At 33.7% G+C, this 6,433-nt stretch overlaps 1 long non-coding RNA gene across 1 annotated transcript; it reads left to right on the top strand.

Annotated features, from left to right (window-relative positions):
- Nucleotides 1-2,347: 2,347 nt before the first annotated feature.
- Nucleotides 2,348-2,980, top strand: LOC123224553. The gene is made up of 2 exons (XR_006503990.1): nucleotides 2,348-2,541; nucleotides 2,657-2,980. It is a non-coding gene; the product is annotated as an uncharacterized LOC123224553 (long non-coding RNA).
- The last annotated feature ends 3,453 nt before the right edge of the window (nucleotides 2,981-6,433 follow it).

A 6,433-nucleotide genomic window follows, 5' to 3' on the forward strand; every position in this document is an offset into this window, starting at 1 on the left:
AAATTCATAGTTAAATTTTTGAATAAAATTATATATAAAAATAAATTATACAAACTTATTCATACAAGCTAAGGTGAAAGTTTATGATTAGGTGATATAATTATTTATTTTTTATTTCACTCTAAAATCATTTAACCAGATATTATTATATCAAGTTATATGAATAAGTGTTTACACTTTATTTATACATATAATGTAACACTTTTGTTTACTGTGGCTTGAGTTGAAGTGAAATTAAAAAGAAAATATTTAATTGTGATCCATTTACGACTGTACATACAAGCATGTACACTAGTACATGACATCCACATCAGCAAGTGGATGAGGGCCACACAGGCAGATTTCAATTGAAACGCATGACCATACATGCGGATGCACACCCGTGTATTCTATTATGGAATTTGTCTTTAAATAAGACACATTTGTATGTTTTTGCGAGAAAATCCCATAATATTGGCTAGCATCCTCATCCACCAAAAGCATACATTAGAGAGAGGGAGGTTGACTATTTATTTTCCAACAACAGGTGAGGTTTTCCAATAAGGTTAAGTAAGCGAGATTTGTAGAGAGAATGAGACTTTTCGGTAGCAAAGTCTCTAGCATTTCGACGAACAAGTAGGGATTTGATCTAATTTTGATTGGGTTATGTGGATGGTGAAATTGTTGTTGATTACAATATAGATTGATGAGTGTGATTGTTTTTGTAATGAATGGCATGAGTTGGTGATTTGCATGGTTGATTGTACATATATGTACAATATTGTGAATTTGTAATGGCAATAGAGGCTGGATGTATCAAGTACAGTTATGGTTTGAATTATGTTCTGGTTTGATGGTTAATATGTTGGTTATGAGTTTTGAGGAAGATATATAGGCTAAAAGTGAAATTAATATTGCCATGGAAGTGTTGAGATGTATGTTATATGTGCATATGAACCGTGTTTTTGTGTATTTGGAACATTAAAAATATCTTAGGTTAGAGACTTAATCAACAAGAAGCAATACGATTGGAAAAACATGTATGAAATCATTGTAGAATAGGCCTTTTAAACATCATGCATGATCGTACCTCAATCGTGTATGATTGTGACATGCCTAAATATTTTGTATCTGCATGTCATGTACATTTGTACATGTGATAGTGTATGCCCATACATGGTTTGTAATTTTTCTTCAATGATCATCAAGTAGAAGTACAATCACTATGCTTGTTTGAACCTTTTAGTTAAGATGCAGTTATATCTTATCATTAAGACATATGATCATACATAGACTGAGATTACCCATTTACCCTTAAGCATCATGTACGATCGTGCAGAAGAAGCATGGTTGTGCACCAAGGAGGATGTATGCACGTGCGCCCAATTGTGTATACCCATGCATCCGTAAAATAAACATGTATGGCTATAATTCGTGGTTGTGCATGCAAGGTTAAGGAACGATTGTACACCTGGCAATGTCCGCCCATGCATAAAAGAAAATAAAGTTACAGTTAGTTAACTAAGCTTTCATCTTTGTGTTCTAGAGTTAGTAAGCCATCACAATTAGGATCTCAATCAATCATTATGTGACTATCATCAAGTATATCAGAAATTCCAAAGCAACTTTAGGGGACCAAGTACATCCCAAAATTATAGTTAAGTAATACAATGGTTCATTTCATCAAAGTTGAGACTCTTCGATATATAATAATTTACACAAATAGGGTGTTAAAACTTTACACAAATCATCAATTCTAAAAGCTAGTGATCAATCATTGTATGCATGTTAGAAACTTTACAATACATCAACACTTGAGGCTAATGACAAACCCAAAAATATAATATAATGTGGTCAAAACTGAATAAAAATAAAAATGTAAGAGACCAATTAAAGAATAATAAAATCTAAAAAGTGTTATTATGAAATTTTAAGGGTTATTTTGATATTTTTAATTTATAAAATTTTTAATTTTTAAAACATAAAAGAGGTATTAAACTATTAATACCACCGCTGGTGTGGTTCATTTTCTTCTTGATTTATAGGATTACCCACCAAAGGTAAAGTACCCAAGCGAAGAACTTAGCAGATAATGCTAATAATTTGTATTATAATATAAATGTAACATATGTATCTCTCTCTCTCTAGAAATATGTTTCACATTGCTTAGATTTATTGATGAAGTAGGTGAGAAATCTAGTACTAATAGTACTGGTGGGGTAGTGAAGAAACTTTTAAATCTTGAGGCACTAGTGATTCTACAGGGGATATTATTTAGGGTAATTATCTCAGACAGATGAAAAGAGTATGAAAAAGACATGGCACCAGGGGAAAATTAATCTTGCATGATTGCCCTGAAAGAGAAAAGAAACCAAGGAACAGTAAGATACAAGCCACTAAGCAAACCCAAAGTTTAAGTTTAAACCCCATCTCATCTCTATTTCCTCCCAACCTTTCACCTAACATGAGAGCCCGGCACACTTCTCCAAATGGGGTGGCTTCACTTCCTCGTCTCCCCTTTAAAGAAACTCTGGGATCGTCTGCATTCCTCACACAGAAAACGTATGTATCCATCTACTTATTATAAATCTAATCTCCATTGTCATCTCCTCAAATTAAAGCTTGGTGATTTGTTCAATAGAAGTAATTTGTTTGTTGTTCAATCTGTGTTTTACAGGTAGTGGGATATATATCCTCTACAATGATGTGAAGGCTTGCCCCTGTGAAGATGTGCAGGTCTTGTGGTCAATACTGGTGGAGTCGCATCCGGCTGATGTTCGACAATCGCCATTGAAATGATGAGTCCAGGTTGGCCTGCATGCTGATAGCATAATGTTACCTCTGTGTACATATAATATATTATTATTCAGCATATTATGCTGTGATTAGATATATTGATCCAGCTGCTGCATCCGAAATCTTCTCTGCTATCTTCTGTAACAAGGTCATTTTTTCCAATCTCATGTGTACATAGGAAATTAACGATGCTTTTATTTGGCTAGATGGCCTCTTTGTTTTCGTTGCTTTCTAACCAATTAATTCTTCCATTAATGCTTCGCATGCCTGCAAATTTTTGATATTTCGATGTGATACGTGTATCTGAAAAAGCTTTTGAATTACTCCAACATACTTTGAAGAAAGCAAATTTGACTTCAAAGAGACAGCATGTAGCTTTGGCATCCCGAGGCGTCTCCTGAATTACTTTAGACCACTATTAATAATTTTATCTAACATATAAAATTATTTATTTTCATTTATTTGGTGAATATATAATTAGAAATATTTATAATTAATACCTAGTACCAACCGCAATTACTTAAAAAAAAAACCCTTAATTGCATCTTTTATCACCAAAGATGAGTATCCACAAAATTTAAAATTATAGTATTCCATGCTATTTATATAATACCATTAGGCGAAAAGACTATTTCCCATATAAAGTTTGGTGTAAAAACAAACTTACACTAGCATAATTTTAAAAACTCAAATATTTATACAAGCTTTAGTCAATTTCCACACAGCCACAAGTTTTCTTTTAGGGTTAAGGATAAAATCATCATTTTATCCTTAATATTAAAATAAATAAAATTATATATCATTTTCCTTCCTTAGTTTGAAAAACTAATAATTTTCCTCTAGAATTAAGTTTTAAAAAATTTATTTTTCCCACTAAGATTTGGAAAACAAATTTGGAGAACAACAACCTCCCTCTCCGGTGTTTCTCTTCTAACGGCTCTTTTTTCGGAGACAACGAAGGAAAATATAATACTTACAGGTATGTTAAGGGTATTTTGATCATTTAACCTTGTGTGTATTTAATTATGAATGGTTATACTGAATTAATGCAAATATGCTAAAAATGAGATGCAAGACTAAGGTTGGATTCAAGCTCAAGCGAGCTCAAAACGAGCTAGCCTTAAGCAAGCTTAAGCTCGATCTTGCTCATCAAAGTTTGTAAGTTAAAAATTTTGACACAAAACGATATCGTTTTGACCAATATGTATTAAAACGATATCGTTTTAATAACAAATAATTAAAAGCTCGAACTCGAAACAAGTCGAGCCAAACTCGAGTAGAGTTCGAGCTCAAGCGTAACAAGCTCAACAAGCTCGAGCTCGAGCTCTAGCTCTATTATATGTAAGTCAAGTCGAGCTCGAGCTCGCTTAGCTCGAATCCAACCCTATGCACGACCATTTAGGGTGGCCACACACTCGTGTGGGTAGTGACAAGGGACAAAATGGTATTTTCTCAAGTGTTCTATGTAATTTGGCTAATTCTAGAAGACATGCACGCCCATATATGGGGCATACACGTCTGTGTATTGTCAGTTAGTTTGAATTTTCAAATAAAGATGTGTTTTATAGGGATTTTGGAACATATCTTTAATGTATAACACATACATGGTTGTGTATGAACAACAACACATGCTTGTGTATCGCTTATTATAGCAAAAATAAAAATGCACCCAAACGCGTTTGACTCACTTTTCACACACATTTTTAAAAAATTGAGCGTTATAAGGGTGAGCCAAGGGAGATTTAGCTAGAGAAGGCCATTGTGAATCGAGGGAACAAACTCTTTCCACAAAAAGACCACTCGCACTACTGAAAGAGACGTAAGTAGGGCTTTACCTTCAATTTAATCAGTATTCATGAATTGATCTGGATAAATGATTTGTAGAGCTATTTTTCCTAATGTAATAATTTTATGTTGAAATATGGATTGATGAATATGATGTTATGTTAAATGTTAACACCATGGACCTATACGTATGTTGGTTGATTGAGGCTTAATAATTGAAGGTTGGATATTCATGGATTTATGACTTCACTTGAGTGCTTGAATAACAGTGGATTAGGAGTGTATATATACATTGGTTGATAGTTTAGGTTGAAATAGTAACAAATTGACATGCTTTGTGCCTTAGCATTTTATGTGTGGAAACTTACATTGAAACTTGATTGATTGGGCAAGCTTTTGTGAATTTTTGTAGTGTGTATTGGTTTAGTATGATGGTATGTTGAGTGGTATGAATTTTAGAGAAGTAGAGATGACTTTGTGAAACTAGAAATCAATAGAAATGGAAGAAGCTGAATTCTGGGAAATAGATTATACAAGCCAATGTGTTATGTGACACACGACCGTGTAGATTTGGAGAAATTTCTCCCCATGTGTGATGTGTACATAAGTGTGTTAGAAGAGAGAACACTCTCATGTGTCAAAAACATACTTCTGTGTACTTTTAGGGACAATAGACTTTAGTGATTTGAAGGATGGGAATTTAATATATGAATATTGAAATGACTATTTCACCCTTAAAAAGGGTTAACTTTGGATAGAAGTTAAAAAAAAAAGGCCCTAACAAAGGCTACTAATAATGGAAATCATTATAGGAGTGTCCAACTTGTGGACAATGGCATGAACCCTTGACCGTGGTGAATCCAAGTCAAAAACACCAATGATGCACTATGAGATTTCCACCACTGAGTTGTGTAGGGTGTGAGCTTCACCAAGCTTCACCAAGCTTACTATAGTGTGGAGTAGTCACCAGGCTATGTGCAATGTGACTGGTCATCAAGTTGTGTACAGTTTGACGTATCACTAATTAGAAAATGAACTTTTAATGACTAATTTTCCTCTTGTTAAAAGCCCCTTTTTTGTTTGTAGTGCAAGTTATGTGAGGTGTGATGCAGCCACCAAGCTATGTGTGTTGTGGCAATGAAAGCAATAGGTTTGTCTGTGTGATCTCAGCCCTAAGCCAGATCAGCCCATATATAGAGTATATAGTTAATATCAGAGATATCACATGTTTTCACCTAACATTGGAGACATTGTTAGACATCATTAGACATGAGTTATTGAGGATGACACTAACATTGTGAATAGGCATGGGGTGATAATAATTCAGATGGATATCTGAAATACTGGAGAAATGTCCAGAATGCCACAACGTTAATAATAGGACACCTAGGAAACAATTGATGGTTATATATTGTGTGCTTACTTACTAAATGTATAATAGTCACTATGTCCATTCTATGGTTTTGCAGGTAGAGTCTTAGAGCAGCGTGGCTATAACGAGGGAGCTAGCAGGTCAGCATATGTTACTGTATGAGGATAGGGGCATTTTTATAATTTATATATACAGAACCTATTGATGTCTTTTTATGTTTTCGAACTTGTATTGGAGATTTTTTATTTAGTTCATGCACAAGGGCTTTTATGTTGATTTTATGAATTATTATTTATTTTAATTTAAAACACTTTCAGGGATTTGTGGGATTTTGTTTATGGTATATCATTGCTTTTAAATGTGACACATGTAAAGTTTTTAACAGGCATGTCTCTTCAGTTATATATTTCATGTAACAGTATGCTACTAGAGAAGGGTGTTACAATAAACTTTTGTCTAGATGACGAATGTTGTCCCTTTGTTTGGACTTGAAGGCATGAC

This window comes from Mangifera indica, chromosome 8 (genome assembly GCF_011075055.1).
Source record: "Mangifera indica cultivar Alphonso chromosome 8, CATAS_Mindica_2.1, whole genome shotgun sequence".
In the NCBI taxonomy this organism is placed as follows: Eukaryota; Viridiplantae; Streptophyta; class Magnoliopsida; order Sapindales; family Anacardiaceae; genus Mangifera; species Mangifera indica.